The sequence below is a fragment of the Lagenorhynchus albirostris genome, chromosome 7 (assembly GCF_949774975.1).
Source record: "Lagenorhynchus albirostris chromosome 7, mLagAlb1.1, whole genome shotgun sequence".
Taxonomy (NCBI): domain Eukaryota; kingdom Metazoa; phylum Chordata; class Mammalia; order Artiodactyla; family Delphinidae; genus Lagenorhynchus; species Lagenorhynchus albirostris.
Window position 1 is genome coordinate 62,850,923 of NC_083101.1, and position 27,986 is coordinate 62,878,908.

General features: G+C 38.0%; 1 long non-coding RNA gene across 1 annotated transcript; it reads left to right on the forward strand.

The window, feature by feature from the left end:
- Positions 1-168: 168 nt before the first annotated feature.
- On the forward strand, positions 169-27,368 carry LOC132522904 (uncharacterized). Its single transcript, XR_009541371.1, has 4 exons — positions 169-376; positions 4,491-4,631; positions 25,534-25,590; positions 27,158-27,368. It is a non-coding gene; the product is annotated as an uncharacterized LOC132522904 (long non-coding RNA).
- Positions 27,369-27,986: the final 618 nt, after the last annotated feature.

Below are 27,986 nucleotides of genomic sequence, written 5' to 3' on the forward strand. Positions count from 1 at the left end.
CATTATCCTTTCTCTAGATGAGTCATCATGTTTATATCAGCAATTTATCTCTGCAACACTGGTTGAATGCTCAGTTTCATTTCTTTTATTCTTACATGAAGGCAGCTATTTCTGAGCCTTTAGGAATCGTCTTTGTTTTATCTACCTGTCATTGCCTTCCAGGTGGCTTTGCCAGACTAAATTCCCATGTCTGCTATATTGCTGCCCATCTTGGACATCTCTCCAAATTCTTCCTGAAGATTTATCCCAAGCACCCTAAGTTGACTTCTTTTTATTCTTGTACCCACACCATCTTCATCTTTGGAGGCCAGTTAAGATCAAAGACTTTGGAACCAGACCCCCTGAATTCAAATCCTAACCAGTTGTTTGAACTTAGGTGAGTTACTTCTTTTTGCTTCCGTTTCCTCATCTATAAAACAGAGTTCTTAACCCTAGTACCTACCGTAGAGGGTCGTTAGGACAATTAAATGAGTTAATATGTGTAAAGTGCTTAGAATAGTGCTTGACACATAGTAAATGCTATATAAATATTTACCATTATTATTACTGCTTGTTTGTGGTCACTCACCCTGGGTTCTTGATACTGTCAGGTATCCTTGTAATTTTGCCATTCCAATATATTAGAATGGTAAAAATAATGGGTGATGTGAAGTAAGAACCAATCAGCGAGGGAACAAATGTAGAACACAGATCTACATTAAAAATGATAAGGCTACGATGAGATGGGAAAGTAATGGAAGATTAGACAGGACAATATTTCCAGTAGATGGAAATGAAAAGTCTCAAAAATCTGAGAACAGGTAGCTAGAAAGATGAACTGGAAAACATAGCTGGAAAGGTTTCAGTAATCAGCATGGTGATGGTAATTTTCCTAGAGTGATGCATTAAGAGATTTCAAAGAATTGAGGATTAATTAGGATGAAAGGCAGAAGTAGGAGTTTGGGACAGAAAAGAAGTGAGAAAGAGCTTAAGCCACATTGCTCAGGAGATTGCCAATAGGGAAGATGAGCTTTCCTATTGCTTCTCCAGAAAAAAAGCAGGGTCAACAGATTAGGGAAGAGAAATAAAAGAGAGACAGGAGCAAAAGGTAATGGAAAGGCTACCGGACGGGAGTCAAGACACCAGGCTTTCCTTGTCCTAGCTCTCGGAAGGACCAGGGGTGTGACCTTAGGCTCGTCTCTTAATGTTACTGGGCTAGATACATTTAAGGTCCTAAAGTCCTTTTCACCTCTAAACCCTGACGATGATACATGCTGAGATGAAGGGTGGTAGGGAAAAGTTATAAAGGTCAAATAACTTTTGCTCTTACGAAAATAAAAGTCAAGGTCATCACCATGAACCAATATCACATTCAGGCACAGGGATGAATCTCATATGCTGAGTGAAAGAAGCCAGATGCATAAAGCTCATATACTACATGCTTTAGATTATATAGGTTCAAAAACAGGCAAAACTGATCTTCTGTGTTAGAGGTTAGAAGAATTATTACCTTCTGGAGATGGTACTGACTTGGAGGGAACATTTAGGGGTGCTAAAATGTTCTCTGTGTTGATATAGGTAGGGATTTCACAGGTATGTCTGTAGGTAGGTAAAAGGGATAGAGCTGTACTCTTAAGATTTGTGCATTTTACTATTATAAGTTGTACCTCAGTTACAACGAAAAATAAGTGAAGGTTCTACTTTTTTTTTAAAAAAGGGAAAATATATGCTCAAAATGAAAAGTAAGATGAGAAGTTGAGGGCCCTGGTGCAAGACAGTTTCTATGGGGATGGTGCCTAGGTTACAGAGAGATGAATTACTGGATTGTACCATAGGTACATAGATACATTAACTGCTTTCCGTGGTAAACAGTTACTATTACTGAACCACGCTTCATCTGTACTAATTTTACAAATGTGTTCCATATGTACTCATGATATATAATAATAATATGTATAATATAACATATAAATATATAATAATGATAATATATGCATATATAGGTATTATGTATGTGTGTGTGTATATATATGTGTATGTGTATATATATATATATATAGATATATATGGATAAATATATTAGAACAATGATCTTCAAAGAGTTCTAACCCCTGATGCTTCATGGAGGATGTTCAAGGTCACTGTGTAGGATGAAGGGAAGGTGACCCAGCAGTCTGAGCTCCCTGCCCCTTAATGGTCAGTACAGTTCTACTTTAATCTGTTTTATAAATCGTGGTTTGGCCATAAGAGTAAATTTGTAAACAGATTCCACCGGTAAAAATGTTTGAAAATACTCTAGGAAGTTACACATAAGATATACATAGATTACCTGTGATTTAAAATTTCATTAAAAAAAAAAAAACATAGAACCATCAGGAATTTTGATTGAAGCCCTACTAGAAGCTCTGAGAATCAGAAAATTCAAAGTATACTTTCCTCGGCCCTATGCTTGCTTTGGGGGTGTTGGAAATATGAACAGGTAAAGTCCTTATCCTTAAGTAGTTTAAAAGCCATGGCAAGAGCTTCCCTGGTGGCGCAGTGGTTGAGAGTCCGCCTGCCGATGCAGGGGACATGGGTTCGTGCTCCGGTGCGGGAAGATCCCACATGCCAGATCCCACATGCCGTGGAGCGGCTGGGCCCGTGAGCCATGGCCGCTGAGCCTGCTCATCCGGAGCCTGTGCTCCGCAACAGGAGAGGCCACAGCAGTGAGAGGCCTGCGTACCACAAAAAAAAAAAAAAAAAAAAAGCCATGGCAAAAGGCCCCTCAAATCAAGCCACAGTGCTTCTGATCTCCTAAGACTAAAGATTCTGGATGAAAGAAGTGTGGCATTTTTTTTCTGTTTTGTCTGTCTGTCCTGACTTCTCATTCCCTGATAAAGGAAAAGTTTTAACTCTCCTCTCTGCCAGGAGAATTTCACCCCTTTGTTGAGTTTCTAGAGCAGCGTGCACGTAAAGAGAGCTGATAGGACAATGTGATTTTATGAGAGTTTTATGGAGTGATCGTCATACTCTAGTTCCTTATTTATTCAGTTGCTGGGGAGGAGGAAGGAGGCACCCATGATGATCACTGTTATTATTGTAATTCTAACCACATATCCCACCAACTGGAGTTTCCTGTTTTCACCACCTTTGACAGCACCTCTGCCTCCCCACCCTGCAGGTTCATTCTTCTCTTCATCTGTTCAATTGACACTTATGACACTCATCAAGCATTTGTTTTCATACCTCTCCAGATTTAAATATTGTTCATTGTTTTTTTTGCTTACTCAGAACTCATGTCCATCATCAGCATGGTAACTGCCTGTAATACGCTAGACTTTATCCTTAGTAAGTTTCCTTTTCCAGGGACCTCCTGGATATTTAAAAGCTCCTAATCACGAAAGTTGGCAAAGACTTTTATTGTAGTGTGTGTGTGTGTGTGTGTGTGTGTGTGTGTGTGTGTGAGAGAGAGAGAGAGAGAGAGAGAGAGAGAGAGAGAGAGAGAGAGTCAAATTGCCTTCTAAAATACCTATCTACCTTGATGAATGAAGCTATCCACCTTTTACATATATTCCTTCTCATGTATCCTGGCATCTTTATGTACAAAAACTGCTCCAATTAAAATAAATGGATTTAAAATATTCTAAAATTGTTTCAGTTGCAACATTTTATTTGCCATTAAAAATTCCCAATGTATCTGTGCTGATGGAGCCCCTCTTTGGCCATCGTCTTATTATTTTAAGCATCTCTATATTTTGTGTTTAATTTTTTGCTCATAGATTTGATGCTGGCTAACCAAAATCAGGAAAAAAAAAATCTCTACTTTGTACTTTCATACCATGATTTATTTTTCAAAAGGTGAACATGTTTTTAATCTGTGATGGTATAATTTATGTTTCTAACAAGCATGAAGTTTTAGAGGATCAGATTAGTGAAGCATAGAGCAGTTGGAACAGCAGATCACATTCCTGGACTTCCCACACAAATGTTTCCATGCACTTTGGTCCATTCCAAAACCTCAGATTTCCTATAACCTCACGAGGAGCCTCCAGCCACTATTCTCTCCTGATAAGCTCCAGATATATTTATTTTACCGTCTCACCTTCTCCATAAAATGGAATTAGAAGGAAACAAGGGGCTCTTGGCTTTTACAATTTATTATCCTTCAGAGAATTAATGCTTGTACTTTTGAGCCACAGAAACCTTTGTTCAGACAAAACATTATACTAAAGCCAAGGATGGAAAACAGATAAAAGTTTAGTTGCTCCAGGTGAATTAGGGAGGGGGCCCAAAGCCCTGGCAGCTGGCCCCATCATTCCCATCCAACAGAGGCTCCAGAAGAGATCTCCTGAGCAGTAGAGAATCTATAGACTCTGTTGACTGAGAGCAGTGGTTCTCAATCCTGTTTGCCTGTTAGATCATCTGAGGAACTTGTTAAAAATATCCCTGCTCAGAACCCACCCCCAGATATTGTGATCCAACTGAGACGAGTTGGGACATAGACAACTGTTTTTTGTTTTGCTTTTTTTCAGGGCCCCAGATGTTGTAAAACGCAGCCGTGGTTAAGAACTACTGCTTCAGAGCAGTGCTACTCAAATTGGAGTGCGTCAGCATCACTTCGGAGCTTGCTCAGACACAGCTGTCTGGACCCCACCCCCAGAGTTTCCCATTGGGTAGGTCTGGCCTGGGGCCTGAACATTTGCATTTCTGTAAGACCCCAGGGGATGCTGGTGTTGCTGGTCTGGGGAATTCATTGAGAACCACTGCTTTGAAAAAATGATAAAATCGGCCAGGATTATATCACTTCTGCTAGGACCCGGGGTAAAGTCAACTTGCATTAGGCTTGCTCTTCTCTATCCTTTTTGGAAATATAAATCTTATATCCAGAAGTACCTATCATATAAGGTACCAATTATTTTGGGCAGGCATATGGGGTCTGGGGTTATGATTCTCTCTCTCTCTCAGTGAAGCCTCTGCCCCCAAATGTGTTTTACAGAACAAGGAATTATACTGGAACCAGTTTTCCAAACTATAAGGACATTGAGGCAATAGATTGAAAAGAAGACTTATTTTAAAATTAAGAAATGAACACATACGATAGAATCTGCACAGAGTGAATCATGGAAGTCCATGCGTCACATTGGGCAACCCAGAGCAGATGAAGACCTGCATTTGCCTTTGAGGAAATTAACCAAATCAGCACTAGGCTTTCCGCCTCCCATTGTTATCTCTTCCCATGCCCTTCTATTACTTTCCAGACAGATGAGGTCCAGGGAGAAGGGCAATAAAATATCTACTTCATGCTAATCATTTGGGGGCAACCAGATTTGGAAAAAGGCATTAATAAATATGAAAGGTTAAACAGTTTTGGACTCGAGTATACTTCCTTCCGGAATATCACCTTGCATGCAGGACAAGCTTAGTCACTTAGAATTATAAAGCAGATGCACTCAAGCTGGGTGTCTACAAGCCATCTCCTTGAACTGGGAGGACGGGTGATTACAGACCCTAGGTACTGAATCCTGCCATAAACACACGTGTAACAAGGCAGGAAACAGTGAAAAGTGTCCATCGTATGAGCCCCCTCATTGCCTGCAGTGTGTGCACTAACAGAGGCAAGAGCTTGGAGACAGGCTGGTTGGCATGGGATGGTTGATGTTGACTGTTAAGGGTGGAATTGTGTCTTCCCAAAATTCATATATTGAAGTCCTAACCATCAGTACCGCAGAATGCAACTAAATTTGGAAATAGGGTCATTGCAGATGTAATTAGTTACGATGAGGTCCCTGGGTGGGCCCAAATCCGATATGACTAGTGTCCTTATTAAAGGGGGAAATCTGCACACTGAAACACATACACCCAGGGAGAATGCCATGTGAAGACGAAGGCAAAGATAGAGGTGATGCTTCCACAAGCTAAGCAACCAACTCTGCTGACACCTTGATCTCAGACTTCTAGCCTCCAGAACTATGAGACAGTACATTTCTATTGTTTGAGCCACGTGTTCTGTAGTATTTTGTTACGGCAGCTCTAGCAAACCAGTACACTGAGCCCGATAACCATGTCAGATAAGCGCGCAGTGAGGGAAGCCCCACGTGACCCCTCCTAGGGAACTGAAGCCAGCATGTCATGAGGGAGCCAACATTACAAGAGGCACAGAAGCCAGTCACCACTGTGTGAGAAGAAGCGACACCCATCAGGGATAGGTCCATGGAGCAGACAGGAAAGAAATGAGACAATAATAAACATTTGCCCTTTTCCTTCAATCTGCTTGTCCCGATCAAGGTTGCTGGGTCTTGAAAAGGGCGTAGGAAAGAATGGTTGTAGTCAGCCATATAACCTGCCCTCCACCCTGGGCAGTCAGAGCCTGGTTCAAGGCTGCTGGGTGCGAGGACAGTGGGGAAGTAAGAGGTGAGATTTAAATTACTTGGGATGGAAATTTAAACAGATTTAAATTTTCATAATCCGAAGGGAGAGAGAAGTCATAGCATTTAACTCAAGATATTGCTGAGGGATGGGAAAGGGACAGTTATAATGGCAGTGAAAAGTTGTGACCAGAGAAAAATTAAAGGGTTTCATGATTATGTTCCACTGAGACTTATACTGACCGGAACTTGCCAAAAACTGGAGGCAATAAAAACCATAACTACAACACCAGTAACAATATCTAGTTAACATTTCTTTTGCACTTAAAATTATATTCTGGGCTAAGTGATTTGCATGCATTATACTCATTAATTCCTACAGAGCCCCAGTGAGAGAGGGGATAAAATATTACATATTAGGAAATTGAGTTTCAAAGAGGATAACTTGTGTAAGGCCGCTCAGCTGACAAGGGTTAAGAGCCAGGTTTTGAACCTCTGTGGAGGAGATCCACAAGTGCCTGAGCTCCCCCATGGCACTATAGGGCCCCTACAGGCTTTGTCTCTGAACTTCAATGCATCTGTCTCCCACCCAAGAATGGGCTCTTCTCAGGCCTCCTAGGGAGTGCTCAGTCAGGTATGTGATAGCAACTGCCTATGACATGCAACTAAGAGATACGGCTGCTATAAATGAAAACAACCTTTAGATACCGAGATGGTTTTCAGTCTCCCTCAGAGTTTCTGAAAACAAGTGCTCAACTATACTATTTCATCTGAAAACAAAATCATAATCCTCATTCCAAGGACCAAGGCATCAACCCGCCTTGATGCTGGTTAACATGGCCTTTGTCACGGCTCAACACTTCATAAAAGAATGTTAGGTTGATGGGAAGGATACAGTTGTCACCCATGTTAAGCAAAATAAGTCAGAATATAACATTATGTGTGTACCAGAGTTCCAATCAGTCCCGATAGAAAAAAATAAATTAGAACATTAACAATGGTTATTCCTGGATGATAATACAGTGAGCAATTTACTTTTTTTTATCCCTCTGAATGTTCCAGTTTCCTTACAATGAGCGTGTACTTTTAACCAGAAAAATAGATTGCCGCCAGGTACCGTAAGCCCTGCCAAGTGCCTCAGCACAGCAAAACAGTTACCTCCCTGGATTTCGGTGGCTAGATAGAAAAACATTTCCTGGTCTCATCAATATTATTGTAATACATTTTATCCTTAACAGTTACATTTCTGCCCTTTTCCATCATTTTCAAAACATTTTATCTCCTTTGTCTCTGTTTTTATTAGTGTGGGCGTATAGTATATTATGATTGAAAGTACTAAAGGAGATTTGTGGCTTTGATTTCATTTTTGGTGAACCAGCAAAAACAAAATTGATGATTTTTCCTTATGCATAAAGTATCTTTTATCGTGCAATTGGTTTTAAAGTATTCTCAAGTTCCACTCCAAGCCCCACCCGTGTGTTGAAATTTATGAGAAAAGGAATTATCTGAAAGCTCTGAATAGAATAAAATTACTGGGAGAAAAGGCATTTGCTGAACATCTAGTCCAACTTTCTCTACAATTGAGAGAATAAATGCCAGGATGACTCGTCCATAGTCATTCAACCAGCAAACCTCAGAGCCCAGGCTAGAAATCCAGTCAGATCAGGCATAAATGAGGGGCCCACTAGGTACGTAGTAGGTAATAGTCACGTAACTAGGTGAAATCTTATTTTATCAGCTGGTATCAAGGGTCGTCCTAAGGAAGAAATTGTTTGCCTTAGGAAAATGCCTTGGAAACCTGGGTGAGGCTAAGGCTGAAGCCTTAAGGCAACAGTAGCGAGGAGACGGAACCACCCTGCTCCGTGTAAGAAATGAGCATGGTTTAAGTGTGGTAGCTGGAGCCCACTCAGCTGAAATGGCCAAGGGCATTTTAAGAAAAGAGATGTCTAATATTTGATTTTACGTTGTTCCAACAGTGGAACAACTATAAACTGCAGAGTGAACAAAAAGTTTACTAGAATCAGGAAATCATAGAGGGGAAATATCAAGCACTGGCTAATGATAGAAATATGGGGGAGGACACTGAGTTTCCCGTGGGGCAAATAATGGAGTTTTTATACAGTCATCTCTACATTTTTGGGTACAAGGTGTCCCCAGGGACCTTATGAGATATGTGGTATAACAGCTATCAGCAATCATACAGTCTTTTAGGCGCCAGGTACTGCCATAGCAACTTTTCATATATTATTTGTAATACTTAGGACATCTCTACAAAGAAGTTGTTATTAGCCCTTATTTTTAGATTAGGACACACAGGCTTGAAGAAGTAAGGGGTTAGATGCAAATATTCCCTCCTCCATGTACTAGCAGGGTGATCTTGAGTAGGTCACGTAATCTCTGAGCCCCTGTTTTCTCATCTATGTAATGGGGAGAATAAGTATGTGAAGATTTAACATGTAACCTACTACGCCAATCACCTAGCACAGTGTCTTAAATATAAAGGATGCTCAATAAATGCATTCATAAATGGAAATTAGGACAAACTAAACATAAGTTTGGAGATATTCCTTAAAATTGAATGAGGCATAGTTAAGGCAACTAAAATATGATACATTCTCTATCGGTTCTTATTCACCTGACTGATGAAGAAGTTAACTAAAATAGCCCATTGTGACCTGACACCGATACGTTTTCTTCCATTTCTAAAATTTAATTTGATATAGACTGGGATTACAAAAAGCTTCACTATATTTCTTACTTTTTACTTGCCTCTCTTGTTTCTCTTACTTTCATTCTCCTTTCCTCTTCTTCCTTAAAAAAATTTTGACATTGGACAATGGTTTTAAGTAAAATGAATATTATTTCATAACTCAAAGCAGGTGCCCTGGACTGTAGCCCTTGCAGAGGGGAGATTCATATTCTTTACAGCTTGTATGTAAGGTCCCTGAAAGTGGACCTTACATACAAGTGCGTAGGACGGGGCCTGACATGCAGGAGACCATCAAACTGTATTTATGGAATGAGTCAAAGTTTCCAAAAAATTCAGTTTATCAATTCTTCTTACATTATCGTGCCTTGGAATTGTACTGCTGGTAGTGTTTGGGGGTCTAAAAGAAATTTTTGCTGCTGAGGCCTGTAAGTGGTTTGTAGTAGAACCTCTGTGGATGATGGGAAGGCAGGATGGTCCTCCATAGAATTGGGGGTGGGGAGAAGACACTGCCTGCTCAAGGACTAGTCCCAAACACAGGCAGTGGGCATCATGATCTCTAAGGTATTAGCGGCCAATTGTAGCTCTGTTTCCTGGATGAGGAAATTGCGGTGTAGCAAAGACGTTATAAAACTAAGTGCAGAAGTCCTTACACCATTAGTGGTTTTCAGATCTGTTGACCACCATGACCCTGTTTATTTCAAAACAATTGCTTGAACTGTCAGACATTCAATAGCCTGGCTATTTTATCTGTTCATGGGAAAGTACAAAACCATAGGCAGAGTCCTGATTTTCCTCTTTTCTTCTTCCCTACCCTACTCTCCTCCCATGATTTATTTTTTTCTTTTTTAGTGAATTGGTAATTCCCCCCAGAGACTAACTTAACTTCATAGCTTTCTAAATTAGAAGGGTTTACTGAAGACTTTCTCTAAAGTCTCTGCACAGGCTAGCTGTAGCACTCTGCCAACAAGAATTTGAATTTGGTGTCATTCACGGGGAATGCTTAAGAACTTGGCAATCCCAACGTCTCTGCTGTCTGCACTGTTAAAATTTAAAGAGCCCTCACTGCTGCTTTTGCAGCCCCTGAAGCTAGACAGCCAGACCTTGAACTCTGATTTTCCTACTCCCTCTGCTCACTTAGGAGAAAGAAATGCTGTTCCCAGAGTGGCTTCCTCAGAGAAGTCAATTGTCTTGGTAGCTAAAAGCCCAACATGCCTCAATCACTCCTGTGTAGCTTTTAATGGAGGTAGGTTGGGAGAGTCTATGGCTCCTAGAAATCTCTGCACCAGTAAGAAGTCTTTAGACAAAGAACATCCAACGCCATTGTTAAGAGGTGCAATAGAAAAGCTGGAGTTTTTAACGACTCAGTCAGGCAGCTACTGGGACTTTCCCATAGCCCCCATCAGAAGATCCTTGGATTATCACTGGAGTCAACCAGTCTCTCAGAGATGATCTCTGGGGACTAGAAAGCTAAAAATATATCCCTAAGAAATGGATATTTTGTAGAGAACAGACAAGAAGATCTGCAAAGTTTGCCATATAAACATCTGTGAGATTCATAATGAATTTTAGAAACTATACACATAGAGATGATTTTATAAGGATTTGTAGGTAAGAAATAAAGCACATCAACTTCTAAGTCAAATCTCCTCCAAATCTTTTTCTCTTTTCTCTTCTCTGTTTTTCATCAATTGGTTGAGGTCACACAGCTGTGATTCAGACTCTGGTGACACAGATGAATCAGAGATGGCACAGGGGGCCAGAATCCTTGGCCAGCCTCACAACAGACTGTTCATCCATCAACCAGAAACGGTGCCGTGCTCTGATTCAGCTATGGTGGCCCCAAATGTGGGCTAGGCGATTTTGGACTTATTCCTATTACTTAGGAAGAGCCCTTTATCTTCTTTCTGCTTCTCCACTTAACACTTAATTGAAAAAAAAAATCAATAATAGGAAAAGTGTCCTTAGTTCTTTAAGTGTTCCTCCAAATGCCTGGGTGGTACCATGTTATTTTCTATTACGTAGCTCTGCATATGAAATACTTCTCTCAGTTCAGGTTGAAAAAATAAGATCTGATGTACCCAGGGGAAAAAAAAGTAAAATTGATGGTACAAATTATTGTTTTCCTGAGCCCCAACTTTAGACACAGATTTCCTGACTGGCCACGTATTAGGTCCCTCAATGGGTATCTCTCAACGAGACCTCCAATCAAGTTAATTTTAATTAACCTTCACTTAAAAAAAATTATTGGTTAAGAGCTTGGATTTTAGAGTCTTACCGGTCTAGAGTCCACTAGTAGTTGAACCACTTATTTGTTAGAAATAGTTGTGCCTTAGAAAAGTTGCTTAACTTCCAAGACTCACTTTCCTCATCTCTAGAAGGAAGAGAATAATATTTTACTGGTTGGTGAAGAGAAATAAATGAGATAACATGTATCAAATGCTTGGTCCCCAAGCTAAATGGCGGCAGGTTTAACAGTATGATGTTAGGGGCCTAGGGCTTGACTTAGAAAATGAGACTCACAGCTGAGACTAAAGAAAGCAGTGCTCCATATTCAATGATTAGAGAAGTATTATTTGTAGAGGACTGACACCTCCCATTCAGCTATTAGGAGAAGCTGGCCCACTTCTGAATGGAGGCCAGGGCGGGCGACAGGGGAGGAGCTGGAAATGGCAGCTGTGTTTTATGGGAGTGCAATGCTGGTGAGGGAAAGCCACTCCCTCATCTCACTTCCTTGTGGAAGAAAGGACAGGATTGCTTCCCCTCATTGAAGTCAGTTGAGAGGGGCTTCCAGATTTGGGGGAGCTGTAATATCATACCCCACAGGCCTTCTGTTTAGACACCAGCTTGGTTACCTTCATTTGCCTTCTAGTGTAGGGGTAACAGTATTGCAGAGAGACACGGAGATTTCCAAGGAGTGTGGAAGAGGGGTTCTGAAGGAGGAGCTCATGGGGCAAAGGAAAACAGAGGGCCACTGATGCTGGCAGATCACAGGGAGAACTGGGGTCCCCTGGAGGAAGTGAGAGAGTTTCCCAAGGAACTAGCAATGAATGCTTGGAAAGAAGATGGCTTTGACTAGAATGTGAGAGTGAAGCTCTAAAATGAATGATTGAATCATAAGAACACAATAAAGCCATTTAAATAACTGTCCATGAAATTGGACAGATCTATTACTGCAATTTCCTACTCAGGGGGAAAAGGAAAGCTTACTATATTCAACTTATATCATCTTGGAGCCAGTAAACAGAAGGTGAAACATTTTAAACATTTGTGAGGGCCAAAGAGGATCCATCTAAAAAATTGGTAACTGTCCTCTGATTTTGTGATGTATATTTTCTTTACTTCATGTAATTTCTATAGGCTTAGACCAGTGTATCCCAACATTAAAAAATTTTTTTGTCCCCATAGAAGGCCTTTTTAGTTTTTTTTCCCTTAATTGTCCCTTCCTTATGCAATCTTAATACACAGCTATACTGTATACCTTTTTATGTACTCTCTGTATGCCCTTGTTTTATACATAGCAAGAGTAAGATTTTGTCACCCCTTTGGGGGCAATATTGCCTCTGTTGAGAATGCATCTATTAAATAGAAGGCAGGCTCCTAGCCAGAATGGGCTTGAGTTTCCTTATCTCTAAAATTAAGAATTCAATTCAATTCAATAAACATTTCTCACGCTCTAGACATTGTTCCAGGGCCTAGGATACAAAGATGAAAGAGACATTGCTACTATTTTTAAAGACATGGTTGCTGGGTGTTCTGCACAGAGCATTTCCAGTATGTAATATCTGTGCCTTCTAAAGCAAGATCTATGATGGGCATGGTAGTTTTCCTTGGATGGTGACTTTATGGAACTTTAAACATTTTGTTCTTTTCTGTTTAAAAAAATTTTTTTTCTAAAATAAAACTTTTAAAGTTTATTTTTGCTTGAAGAAGACTTCTCAAAATATTAGCATTGGAAGGACCCTAGAGATCATCCATCTCGTCCGAACTTCTTGGGTCCTCAGACACATATGGAAATGTTGGTGCTGCTGGTTACGTCATTGGCTGTAATTATTCACCTGGTGCCACGGTTTCCCAACTCTGTGGCCAATGAACTAAGTGACCATGGTTGAATTATTGAACGTTTCTGGGTCTTAGGATACTGATCTATAAAATTTAGAGGATGAACTAGAGAACTTCCCAAAGCTTCTTTCAAGAAGAAGGGTCTAAGATTTTTTTTGAACGTGCATGACAAAGTTGTGCCTGTATTCAAAGACAACGCAAAACCTGAATATAGCATATTATTTAATTAGATAGTACAATCCCTTCACTTTAGGAATGAAAACTACAAGTAAGCCAGTATGTTAGCCAACAGGACTGAGTCTTCATTTCATTCCCCACATATTTTCCTAGATCAGCTGAAATCATTATCTTAATTCTGTCAGTATTTTGGGACGCTTTCTTTTTCTACCTTCAAAAACCACAATTGAAGTTCTACCTGGATTGATTTCTCAATTATGTTTGAACTTTGATTTTGAATATACTGCCGAACACTTTAATTCCAAATTTAACGATTGGAAATTTACACTACTAACAACATTAAACTGAGTTGCCGTTATTGGAAGATTATTGGCAATAACTTGTTCTGCTCCCTTCTGGATCTCATTTACCTCTGTGATACTCCTTAACATCTTCTTTTTGCCTATAGGACTCAGGCCAAGACTGGCTAATTCTTTGTCATGGTTTAGCACTGAATCATTCTGATTATTCTCTGATGTGTGTTCTTAGACTCAGAATGTCCTACTATAGCATTCTAGGCAGAAGTGCACATAGCTGCATTCCCTAGTGAAATTTCATCGGTACTTTATGTGGTGCCAAAATAACATCATCACCATAAAATATGCTTCATAATAATCTTACTTGCTTTTCTTTCTCAGCCGTCAAAGATCATACAGATGGTTTGGTGAAAAGTCCACATTGACTCCCACAGAGTACCCCTCGCATTTCTACTTGATAGTAATTTTAAACATTTACTCCTAATCCTTTTTTAAAAATTAAAACAGCTTTGTTTTGAGAAGTGGGATACAAACAATTTTCTCCAGTTGAGAGGATGGTAGCCCTTTCCTGGGAGGTGGGAAGAAAAGACTCATCACAGCCCATGTATTTTCTGTGGATTTAATGCTGGTTTAGCCTACTGTGGGGAATGGAAGGGAAAGTTGACAGCATCATCAAGGGAAAACCAATGTCCTAAGACGGTGCTGTCCAATAGAACTTTCTGTGATGATGGAAGTGTTCTATCTGGACTATAAAATATGGTAGCTATTGAGTGCTTAAAATGTGACTATTGCGACTGAGGAAATGAGTTTTAAGTTTATTGAATCTGTGTTAATTTAACTTCAAAGAGCCACATGTGGCTAGTGGCTACTGTATTCACAGCACAGTCCCAGGAAGTAATGTGACCAGAACTGGGGCCCAGAGACTGGTTAAAAGTTGAAGATATATCTCTGACCTGCCATGTAATAAATCTGTTCCTGGAGGATATTCTACCTCACCTTTATAACGTAGGGACAATCATTGTACCTTCTTCTTAGGACTTTTGGGGCGAGTAAAATAGATAATCCGTGCAAAACCCTTGGCGCAGTGCCTTTGACATTACACTTGTTATACATATTAGGTATGATTTTTTAAGAGATTTGATTTAAAAAAAGAGATATGGTTTAGACACAGCATCAGGATGCTGAAACAATGTATTCAGAACATAAGGTGGGAGTCCTCCTTTTTTCTCTCCAAAGAACACCTATACAGTTTTACAAGAACTGAGGAGGTAGAAAAATCCTTCCTGAGCGAACCTTGGGAATCGGGGACCTAAGCTTCCTTAAGTTAATATTATTCCCTCTGAACACTCTTTGCTTCTTCTCAACATTTTCCTTTCTTCCTATTTCATTTTGTGTTATCGTTAAAAATTTAAAAATGTGGAAATTCTCCATAGAACACTTGGTTGGCTGTGATCGAATTACTTCTGGTTTTAACTTCATGTTCCCTGCAAGGCATTTGTGGAGATGATTAGACTTTTGTGGTGAAATCACCAAAGGTCAGTTTCACAAACAATAACCCCCTCCGTGGGTCTATTTTGGTAAGAGCTGGTGTTTGTACCCCTTGATTTGTGCCCTCAATTCTTTCCAGCCTTACCAAAGGACTGGAGCAATCACTGAGTGTTCAGGTGTATGAACAGGGATGCTCTTAGAATGGTGTGACCAGTTGGGAAGGAAAAATTTACTTCCTTACTGACCAGCATGAGTCAGCTATCTGATGCTTTCCAATATGCCCTATAAAATTTCATAAACCTTGCCTTTGGAAGCAACATGGGAATTTAAGGTGCATTTAAGTAACAGTGAATTGTTATTGAACGTCAGTGACAGCTCTTCTAGCGTCTGTGTTAATGGCAGTTAAATTTATAATCAGTGATATGACAATCAATGCCTCATGTTGACCCAATATACATTATTTTTCTCCTCTTCAGAGACAGAAAAATAAGAAACGGCTTTCTCCTTATCCTATGCTTCCGTTTTGCTTTTCATTTCCACATGCTGTCAGTGTTAATGGAAAAGGATGTTTGGGCTTTTCTCCACCTTTCTTCCAGAATTAAAGCTGACTTCTTTATTCTGCGTCCTGCTCCAAATTGTACAGGGTCTGATACCTACTACGGTTGTGCCCATCTCCTTTTAGGAACATGTGAATGGATGTGTCCCAGCCCCTCATTTGGCGCTGAGTGTTCCCAAAGCCCAGCTATGCTTTTGTTAAATCTAAACACATAAGCGAGGGTGCCGGAGTACCATGAGCAATAAAAAAAAATAAAACCTGTCGTGTCTGGCTGAACATGCTGTCCTTCTGCAGAAGATAATTTATAGTTTGTTTTCTTTTTCTTGCTGAACTGCCACGCTCTACCTTTTGAGCTCCTTTTTTTTTTTTTATGGGAATGTGGGCAGTTCATACCATTCTCTATTTCCCTAATGATTGTCACTGATAATGAGAAAATGTGATCCAGATATAAATTAATTAAAGATTTTCATTAAATTTCAATCCTGGAACATTTTGATAGACGTACTACCTCAATTGTTTTTCTTTTAATTTGTGAAACACAAGGCTTCTCGAGTCACAAGTCCTAATATTTTCCTAGGAATAAGACCACATTAAGATCTTAATTAGCCCCTTAAGCTTTATGGACATTATTTTACTTTTATGTTTGATGCCAGTTTAGCACAAAGTACTTTTGCAGTAATTTTCCTTTGGAATTCTATTTTTTATCTTTGAGGTTAGGCTTTGAGGTTTATGGAGAACGTCTACAGGGGAGGGTAACTGTTATATCAATCATATTTAATTGGTACCTTTATTCAGACTTGCATCCTGAAAATGAAAAGGACATCTAAACTAAAATAATAATTATTATATGAAATCATTTTTAAAAAGCAACACAGACATTTGACTGTGGAATGCATGACAAAGAACTAATTTATTATTACAAGAATGCTGTTCACCTTGCTACTATTAGATGTTTAATTTTCAATCAGATGTGGTGTGTTTCCATTAAGCCATATAGACTAACTTATTTTAGTTTCACTTCAAAATTATTAAAATACAAGGTGGGAAAGAGGCCTTTGTCCTGTAAGATTTTTTTGTTGTTGTTCTTTTCAAGACAATTCAGACTAGTGCTATCTTCCTGAGGCTGTCCTGATGGGATATTTATATAAATCAGTTTGACTCTATTAATACACTGCATTGATCTACAATTCATCTAATTGTTGAAAGGATATTAATGGATTCCATTAGTCCATTTTCTAATTTCCACATGTTCTGAGGACAATAAATCTTTAGTTCCTCTACTTGTAAGGAAGAGCCAATTCCAATAGAACCAGCTGAAAATAGGACAAAGTATATATCTCATAAAATTCATTAGCGCAAGTAAGATCCATTCAAATATTCCTAAAGTTGCTCCTTTAGAGATATCAATTCCTTACAAAAAACTACTAATAGTAGCATATTTACAAATACAAATTTGTGAATGCAAATTTACACAGTATTTTTGCTGTGAGTCTATAGGTTACCATCTAAGGAAGAACAGAACCCATCCTTAGTCCCTAATACCAGCTGACCACCAGCACTCTTTCTTGTGATTGTTATACTGATTTCAAGGAGTGCTATCTAGGAGAGACACCTATGCAGCTAAAACTGCATAGGCTAAGATGAGGCCTACTTATCAGAATTATTATAAGCAAAAGAGAAAATGTTTCTTGAATGACTAGCACAGTGCCTAGAACACACAGTAAATACGGAACGTACAGTAGCTACTATTGTTACTGAGGCTACTTTATCACCTCTAGTCATTTAGACAACAGTGGCATGAGTTGTAAATGTGTGCTTCTCATCACCCTTCTTTCAGAGTATACTGTCAGCTGTTTATCTTAAAACAATAAACAATGAGCAATCCAATATAGCCTTAAAGAACTGCAGAGCAGAACTGATAGAATCTGGGGCTAAACAATGCTTATTCTATCCATGCCAAATACAAGTACCTGGAAACTTGTAAGGTTACAGTGTTGGACTTAGAATGTTGGACAGGCAGTGAGAGATGACGTAGTCAATGCCCTTATGATCCAGAGAAGGAATGTGATTCCAGGAAAGAGAAAGAACTTGCTGAAGGTTCCAAAGCCATTGAGTTTAATAAGCCAGGGAGTATAGCTGAAATTTTTCACGTAACTAGACACATGCTCCTTCCAACATATCACAGTGCTTCTAGGTTAGTAAATACTAATTTGAGAACCATACTTATTTGTGTGGCTTTAGCGAATATTTATTGAGTACCTGCCATGTGCAAAATACTATGCTTGGTGTTGTGGAAGATGTAAAGATATATAAAAGCCTGGCATGGAAAAAAACATACATATACATATATATAAACCTTCTTATATATAAATTTACGTCACATATAACACCTGAGGCGCCATAGAGTCTAATCTTTATGTGGTGTAACATATAAAGAAACAGTAGTGTTTACTGGCTCTGTGAAGAAAACTTAAATTTTAAAGATTCCTTGAAGGAGTTTTAGACAGCACACATGTACTTTAGGAACTTTTCCCCCTTTCCAAATTTCCCACTCATAATAGTCACTGAATCTCTTTACCTCTCTCTCATCCCCATGGTCCCTTACACCACCGTGCTCTCTCCTCCACCACCATCTTCCCTATTGTACATGATTTTCCTGGAAAAAAAAAAAAAGGGTAATCTTCATATCAACTGCTCTTTTGGGGGGTAAAAACTAGCCCTCCTGTTTTTATAAACCCTTGTTACAATGCTGGTAATTTTCTTTTTATCTTGTAGCAAAGAAGTAATACTGTATTAAAAAACAAAAATGGATGACCCTTTGGCAACAGAAGATGACAGATCTTTGAAAAGGCTGGATAACTGACTATCTTATGCATCGTTATCAAGGATGCTATTGCCAAACAACATTCTGGTCATGACCTTGATTCACAAGTTGATGATAGATGGTCACGTGATTTATAGCTGCGCTTCAGTTGCTCCTCATCCCCTACTTTCTAAAGCTTTATGATTATGCAAGCAGAGAAAGGAAAACACGTGAATTACTAGAATATCTAATGTATTGTGGAGTGTTCAAATAGAGAACACGGTGTTCTCTTTCTTTTCTTTTTTTATTGAAGAATCGTTGACATATAGTGTTATATTAGTTTCAGGTGTACAAATAGTGATTTGACATTTGGAGACATTATGCATGGATCACCATGATAAGTCTAGTAGTTATCTGTCACCATGCAAAGTTATTATAATATTAATGACTATATTCCCTATGCTGTATGTTACATCCCCATGGCTTATTTATTTTATAAGTGGAAGTTTGTACTTCTTAATTTCCTTCACCTATTTTGCTCAAAGCCCTAAACCCATCCCCTCTGGTGACCACCAGTTGGTTCTCTTTATCTATTAGTCTGTTTCAAACACAGTATTCTCTTAACAGTTGGCACAAGAATTTCTCTTACATGGATAAAAAAAAATGCCTTCTTTGGAAAAGTTACTGATATGCCTGTTTGGGTTAGCAGCTATAATTCTAAAGGAACCAAATGTGAAAGATCATCTGTCCTGTAGGAGAGGAGAGGAAGATCTGGTGACTTTGGAAGGCAGAGAAGATGAAGAATGGAAGAGGAAGTTCAGGGCCACTGAAAGACTGTGATCAGAGTCTCCTTATGACCCACACATTCTTGAGTCATTTTATGTCTCCCTCAAGGCCATCCCATGTTTCTTGATCAACAAAATAAATCATCTCATGCGTCATGGACCTAAGACTTCAAGCAGAAAATAAGTTTCTCACCCCTAAAGACCACTGACCCTAATATATGAACAAAGCTAAAATTAGATCTCTGATTAGCTGTCTGCTACATTAAAGATAATGTGGATTTTACCTTATCTGTCTTTTAACCTACCAAACTAGCAAGGCGACCAAGATTCCCATCCCATTCTATTTCTTCCAGATATTTGTATTTGCTGATTCTTCTTGTTTCTAAGCTATATTAAAAGTTGAGTGTTAATATGTCTTTTACAGTTTTTCCCCATCTTTTTATGGATGTTATTTCTGTGTTTTAGGTAGTAATTTCAAGCTCATCTTTCTGGATGTTTCTCATCAGTGGTTTTAGGGTACCCGCTATCATTCATCTTCCCCACCACAGTTTTGTCACAGGGTGTCCCACACTGCTTGCTAGGACTGCAAAATAAGTGTACAGGGTTCTTCTCATGTGAATGTTTATTGACATGTTGACACGCTGTGTGAGCACTTCTATGGGAAATACTTTACCTCTCTAGTCCTATCACATCATACAATAACTATTTATTGAGTTGAGTTACTGGATGCTTATGAAACTTATGGAGAAATTAGAAGTAAATCATCAAATAGATTCTAACCACATAATTAAAAAGTAAGCTACTACTACTCTTTGGTTACTATGGGACTTATTTTAAGCAACCAGTGATTGAACATATTCGATGTGCTACGTGCTTTACATACATGAGCTCATTTAATCTTATCGATGACTATAAAAGTAAATATCATTATCATTGTTTTATGAACGTAATGTAATTTCCTGGATGTTTGAAAGGTCATAAGTACAACCAAGAGTTTGAATGTCATGTCTTTCAAACTTAATAATTTTTGCTGCCTGCCACCAGACCCTGGTCATACTTACAAGGTACAGATGGATCAACAGAGTCAACAGAAGTGAATCCAAAGAAAAAAATTAGTTACATTATTTCCCCTAATTTCCAAAGAAGTTAGGACTTTCTTAATCATGTTAATTATTTCTGTAATTTAAAGATTATAAAAATAAGAGACTCTAAAGAGTAATTTCAAGCAAATACAGAATTTGTAGATGTATCAATCTTATTAGAGTTTTCGGAGTTCAAATACATGTTTGACATTCAACTTCAATGTGAAGCTGTGCTGTGATATCGGCTGGAACAGTGCAGAGACCTCAGAACCTCTCACTATTGTCATGTGTATCACATCTTAACTCCTCCCTTCACAAAGAAAATTGAGTTTATTCTCTAGAGGTATGAAGACACAAAAAACTCCTATCATGTAACAGTTTACGGTTCTGTTGTACTCCAGGACTTAACTATATATATTCCATTTGAAATCTTAATTATGGTACTCAACTATATATATTCCATTTGAAATTTTAATTATGACATAGCTGCTTGTTTAAATTTGAATGAAATCTCTCCTGAAAAGTGCCCAATTCAAGGAGCTTGGTGTTAAATACTCATGAAATCACATTTTGGAATTTTGACATTTTGTATATTAGAAGTGGGATTCCCAGTTGTATGTTGGTACTTTGGTATAATACAGCAAACAAACTCTAATAAGCATCACATTTTACTAAGAGAATGAAGCACATTGGTTCCTTTATTACTTGTTAATAAAAATGTGTAGAATATTTAGGCAAATATCTTTTTAAATTCAGGGTAACATTAAGGGTATAATTTCAGGAATTCCATATCTTGATTAATTATAAAATTTCTTCTTTTTGTTCCTTTCTTTCTATCCTCCTTTTCTTCCTTCCTCCTTTTTCCCCTTTTTTTTCTTGTTTCCTATGACTCTAATCCTCTTTCTCCATTGTCATTGACATGTGAACTTGATGGTCCATCCAAAGAGGTCCAGAGAAGTTGCAACTGAGATGATTTGAGTAGAGTTACTCTGAAAAAGACATTCCCTTACAGGTTTCTTCTGACAAAAGAAGTATATTCGTTGTAAACACAAGTTTTGTTGGGTCAGCGCTTCTTTCCAAAACTCTGCTTCACTGGCAAGTCACTATTTCAACTTCCATTAGTTGCAAAGTAGTAGGAATAGTCTTTTATTGTTTAAACAGGTATTTCTGCTGATTTATTATGGCATACATATATTCCCTTAAAATTTCACATAGGTTTTACTTTCATATAATTGTCGGTGTCTGCCCCATTCAAACATTTTCAAAACTGATTGGTGGGAATAAATTCATCTTCAGAGGGACAGTGTAACTGAAATGGGTATGAAAACATTATCAGCTTCTGCTCTTCTTAATGGCAATATTTTCATGTTCTTAGAACTATTTTCACCCAGGTCTTTATCTTCAAAATTCTAAAATAAACTGCCCTACTATATTTCAAAAATCCAATATGCCATCAGTTATAACATGTACTATCATTTTATGACAAGAGAGAAAAAAATGTTACCAAAGAAACTTAGGCACATATCAATTATAAGACATATCCAAATTTTAGAGACATTAAAATATGAAAGGTATATTTCTTTTTCTCAGTCACTCAAAATCCAGAGCTTTTACTTGACTTGGTGGATCAAGCTTAATCTGAGGCAATTTAACAAACAAGTGACTGAAGTAGGAGGTATCAAAACTTAACAAGCAACTTATTTAACATGGATGAAGCTCTGCTGTGAATCAAGGAAGAAGCAGGATGTAAGTTGCTGTCAGAACTTTCAGGATATTTAGCACATTATTCTAATTTTGGATAAATGTGTCTTGTACTATGGAAAAATGCAGTGATGTGAATCTGGAAATCCTTACAGCTATGAAGCGTTACGAATTACAATAAAATGGAAGACAGTCTTGTAAATAAAAAAAGAAACCCAAAGAAATAACTGTTTTGTGAGATACACATCTATTGCGTGGATAGGATAGATAACACAGTTATGAAACATTTCACGTCTGCATCAGCATGACGATGTTATCTTATTTATTCTATTCAATAGTTGTTGCCTATCTGGAAACATATTTATAAGCATACCCAGCCTCCTAGTGCATAAATTATTTTGTGGAAGAAAACTAAGAACTTTCAAAATAACATAAACTTTTTGAGGTCACCAAGGTACCATTAAGTAAATTATTGCCCCACAGCCCTAAATGGTACCTAGTAGCCAGGAGGAGTTTAATGCACCTATCAAAGTGCCTAATTTACTCTCTGGGAGTAACGAACTAGTGGACAGGTCCTGGATGATAAATTACACATTGAAATGCATTTTCCCAAGTGAATTGGGCTCAGTGTTGTTTGACTAAAATTAATGCCTCACATTTATTTCAAACATGTGAAGGCGAAGGTCTACAAATAGTTTCAGAAGTCTAAAGTGAGACCATTCCATCTATTTAAATGCAGTAAAGGGCAAGACAAATTCAGTTACAAAAATCGAAGATAAAATTGGCCAAAGCAAATGAATGAAAAGTATCCTATATGCAGTTAGGAAGGGTCACTGAACAAGAAACACTCAGAATAAAACCTCATCTGAAAGACAGCTGTGCTTTTTGTAATCCTTGGGTGTTCCAAAAAAGGTCTTCCTTTTAAGAATTTAACCTGCCCAACCTTGTACAAACTATGATACCTGCCAGGATGGCAACCCAAGGTGGTATGTTTCCAGGTCATGAATGATGTTGTATTTACTGAATAATGTCTATTGCAAAGAAACTGTAAAGTCTTTTTGCCCTTTGAAAACTTTCCTTTGTTAGCCTTTATGATCTCAGAGGGATTGCATAAATGTCTGGTATCCTACTTATTCTTGCTTTTCCTTTGGGGAATGATGAAAGAATCTGGAGTCATTTCTGAATCCTAGAGCCCTGAACTCATATAATCCTCAATTTCAAATAATCTCAAGCAACTAACACTTAAAAGCACACTGACTTTGTACTATCACATTTGTGCTTTCACCGATGTCTGAATATTTACTCCATTAAGTATCATATTTAAGACTAATTTGACCAAATGAAACTCTACCAGACAGTACAACCATTGAGGATAGATTTCATGGCAAGTAGATTGTGTTGCTGTTGGCTGAAAATTCATTTTTCCCCCCTGCTGTCCCACTCTGTAAGAGATTATGTATCACTGTTCTGTTGAATTCAGAAGGTCGTGGGAGGGGCTGACATGTAGTACTTGAGCACAGAAGTGCTTCATCATTCAGCTAGGGCTTCACCCTTTCTCTTTTCTATAATAAGACCATTGATATACCACAGAGAAGCTCCTCCAGCGGCTGGGTCTCCTAAGTGAAGATCATGATGCAGGAGAGCCATCGTTACCATGAGAGAACTACAGCATAAATGAGGAAAGATGTTTGTTGTTGTAAATCAGTGAGATTTGGGCGTACTTTGTTATGACGATATAATCTGTCTGACCCTCACTGGTATAGTAAACAATGCCTGGCACATTATAGCTCTTCAATAAATGTTTGTAGAATGAATTGATTTCCGGATTTTTATAGCAAATCATTAGTCACACCACTAAAAACTGAGTGTGGTATATCATAACTGCCTGTGGGTGAAGTAAGGGCCGCAAAACATTACTCTCTGTAGTACTGCCCCCACCATCAGGAATAGACCCTCTAAATTTCTCCTATGAGAATTCTGGGGAATTTCTTCCAGGCTTTTTCTTACATTTTTGTCTTCTCTCCAGCTTTTTTAGGATCATGTCTCCTTTGTTACCAATGGCAAATAGACATGTGTCATTAGTTGTCACCTCAAGGCACTGCTATTCTGTTGATGATTTTAGACAATGAGGGCATCAAAGATGGACGTGTTGACTAATGTGAGGCTACCAGTGTCATCATCTACCACGTAGGAGCCTTTGTCTTCTTACTTTCTCTTCTCATGAGCTGAAGCTTTTCACAAAATGATTCTTCTGGTTTTCATTTCTTATTTATTTTAGTAGATTCCCATCCTCAGAGTTTGCCATGAGTTCCTAGGATGTGAGCTAGAAGACCATCAGAATGACAAGCATCACGCCTTATTCAGAATCTTACCTCCCTCCAATCCTGACATTGTCTTTGGACTAAATCTGTATAATAATAGCTAAAATCTATTGACAGGTTATATGTCAGCCACTGTTCAAAGAGCAGTTGGATCTTTATATCAATCATATGATAAGGAAACAAAAACAGAGAAGTTAAATGACTTTACCATGGTCACATAGCAAGGTTACCCAAGCTGTCTTACTTAAAAACCAGTCTTTTATACTTTTCAACTATATTTCAACTCTTTTTCAAGATTTTTCACTTAGGAGGTTCCTTGTACACCAGGGAGAGCCCTGGTGACCTCATTCCACTAGTTTTCCATGTATGCCCAGTGGAAGTCCACATTCATAAAGGTATGACCTAGTGTTGGCTGTCATGTTGACAAAAATTAAGACGATGATGAACATTTCAGATATCATGATGTCATTTTTTATGGCACAATGTTTAAGGGAACATCATTATATTTATTATATTATTCAAACTCTACGACATAGCTGGAAACTATGAAACTATTTCAAAATGTGATATATTTAAAATATTTCACCTAGGACATATTCTCATTGTTTTTTAAAAAAATTAATGATGGACTGTGGAACTTGTTTTTTTACACAAAATATTTTTCTTCAATGAAACAAGAGCAAAGCTCAGTCAGTCTGTGTGGTATACCATGTTGGAATGTGTAGACAAACATAAGTTCAAATTATAATATGGCTCTGACAATATAAAAACCCTATGAGGAGTAAATGGCTAATCAATTCTGATCCAAACACTAATGACATACTATGCTGCAATTAACATGACCACTTCTGTTTACAATGAAGATGAAAAACACAGGAAAGTATTTATAATAAAATTCTGAATGAATAATTAGAATTTAAAATCATAAGTGTATTATATTTACAACCACTAAGAGTAACTGTACCTATGTAAATATACAAAACCTGGAATAGAATAAACTGTAATCAGAATAGCTGCATTAGGGTTGTGACCTTTTGGGGCAGTTAAAAATTATTTTTTCAAAAATTTTTTTACATAAAAGTAAAAAACTCATGAAAATAGAACGTAGTATTTAAAACAATTGGTCTTAACGAATTTAGTAATTATACATGAGGATGCACTTAATTGCTGAAATTACTTTTTAGTTATGTTTATTAATGATCAAATTGTTGACTACGTCTCATTTCTTCCAGTCACATTGCTCCCTGTCTTCCTCCCGTGAAATTCAGAGAAGTGAAGTAAGGAGAAAGGTGAGTGGAATGATTTAAAGAAATAAGATAAGCAGAGATCTTATCATGACTCCTTTGGGAATTATAAGGTAATAAAACTCCACGGAGTTGTTTTTACTGGCAAATATTCAAATACCAGCCTTTGACTTAGAGCTTCACTGGTCAAAAGTTGGCAAGGCCAGCTTCTGTGCAATGTCTGTGAGTAAAAGGCCCTAAGCTGAGTAGGGAAATTGCCAGGCTCTGCCCAATTTTATTAGGGCTGTTTTAAAGACCTAGTAACAATGATCCTAATTAGCCTCCCTTAATTCTACCCAAGGTAGTTCATAAACACAAAGGCCAAGTTCAAAATCAGAGACTTTTGAGTCTGGGGTGGGGGTGGGAGCTGAGAAATAGGTAGCACATGGGCGGCCATTCTTCTTTCTTTATCCAAGGCAGATGTGAATCATCTATCTATCATTTTCAGATATACCAGATCTCAAATTCTTTTCAGGATACCCTCTAGGAAATTCATATCAATTGATTGGAGTTATCTTATGAAATGAAGCTATTTGACATTCCATACTTAATCCACTGTTTCTTTTCACTGAGGGAACTGAAACCTCTAATGGGAGGTAGGAAACGAATTTTAAGCAATTTCTATTTTCAAAGCACTCTGTTATGCACACAGCATGTGTTCCTAAGAAAAACATTGTTAACATTCCCATTTGACAGATGAGGAAACTGAGTCTCAGAGAGGCTAAGCAAATGCACCAGCTTACAGTTCTCCCTAGGTACAGATGCACAACCTCAATGCAATTCTCTTGACCTCGGGTCTAGTACATTAGTATATTTTGCAACACCTCCAAGCTGCAAGGTAATGGTATTCTTTCTCTGAAGAAATTAATGGGTGATATTAAAAGAATCCTTCTTGGGTCAATGGCAGCCACTCATCTTCCCATGAACCAGAAGAAAAAGACTTATAAATAATAAACCACTATGCCTAGCAGCCACCTGCCACTTAAATATTAATAGTGTTTATGTTAAATACTTTTATATAACCACATTAAAGGCATTAAATAAATGTCAGGGCTTGAAAAATTACCACTTTGGGTCACCGCTGGCCACTAAATTCTACAGGCTGGCTATTAGAGCAGGATTTTTAGAAATTCCACTGTCCTGGGCTTTTCTTTCCAGGAAAAATAGTATCTTCCTGGACGATAGAGAGAGCTGTTTGAGAACTAAAATTTGCTAACTTCATAACTACGTACGAAGTTTGAGCCACAGTGAACTCTTAACAATTTCCACTCCCTTCCCCCAACTCAAATTTTGCAATTTCTCAGCAACCTGGACAACTCAGTCTGGAATATTCTTCACAGTACAGAGCAGAATCAGGGTCTTCTGCTTGGATGGAGGAGTAGGCTTTTATCATCAATGATTCAAATATTTGTTCCTTTCTCCAGCTCCTTCTGGAAAAACTCACTTCCCAAGAAGGAAGTTTTTGTGATTAGGCAATTTTTCAACTTCTCTCTTGGGTAAATCATATTGTGAATTATTCTGTTGAATTCCTTTCCATTTGTTTTCTATTTACTTCTTGTTTCATTCCCTCTAGGTCTCATCCATCCCTTCTGTATAGTAAATTCTAATCTGTTTTCAAAATAAATACTCAACTGACAAATATTAAGAGGAAGTGAGGAATGAAAAAGAATCCAGCTAATCCTGATTGCGTATTTAATGCTTATTTGAGAACTATATCTTTCTCCACATCTCTACCCCCTCATCAATATGTTATCTGCCATCTGCAAAAACAAAGGTAACAGATACATTTTTTTTCTTGTTAATTTTAAGCAAGATGTAGAAAATGCCATCTACATGCTCCTGGATCTCAACCGATTTCCAAAACTCTACACCTGTCTGTATAATTCCTGCTAGTCTGACTTTATAATATCCAGCATCATTTTCTACTCTCTTTCCCAAGCAGAGCCATAGGATGGGAAAGAAATTCTCTGGAAGATGGTAAAGCTAGCATAATGGGAATCTTACAAGGTTTGTGCTGGTGGCAAATCATAACTCACACTGGCTAGGAGGGTTAACCATTCCACATGTGGTTTCGTGGTATGTGCTTGGGGTTCACAGTAATTGGTGTCCATGGTGTAACCAAAGGCATATCATAATTGCCTACATTTTAATAGGGGATATATTATTTTAAATATCATTGTATGTAACAGCCGAACTTCCTAGGCAACCTTTTGAGCTCTTCCACATTTTAGGACTATAAAAATAATGCCAACTCCTAGCAAATATGAAAAAAAATCATGTTTATAATTGATTGTAATATATTTTACTCCATTTACATAATATTTGTCCTTTAACTATTTATTAGAATAATATATATTTTCTGTGGAAGAAGAAAATAAAAATCACGCCTTATCTGCTTGCTG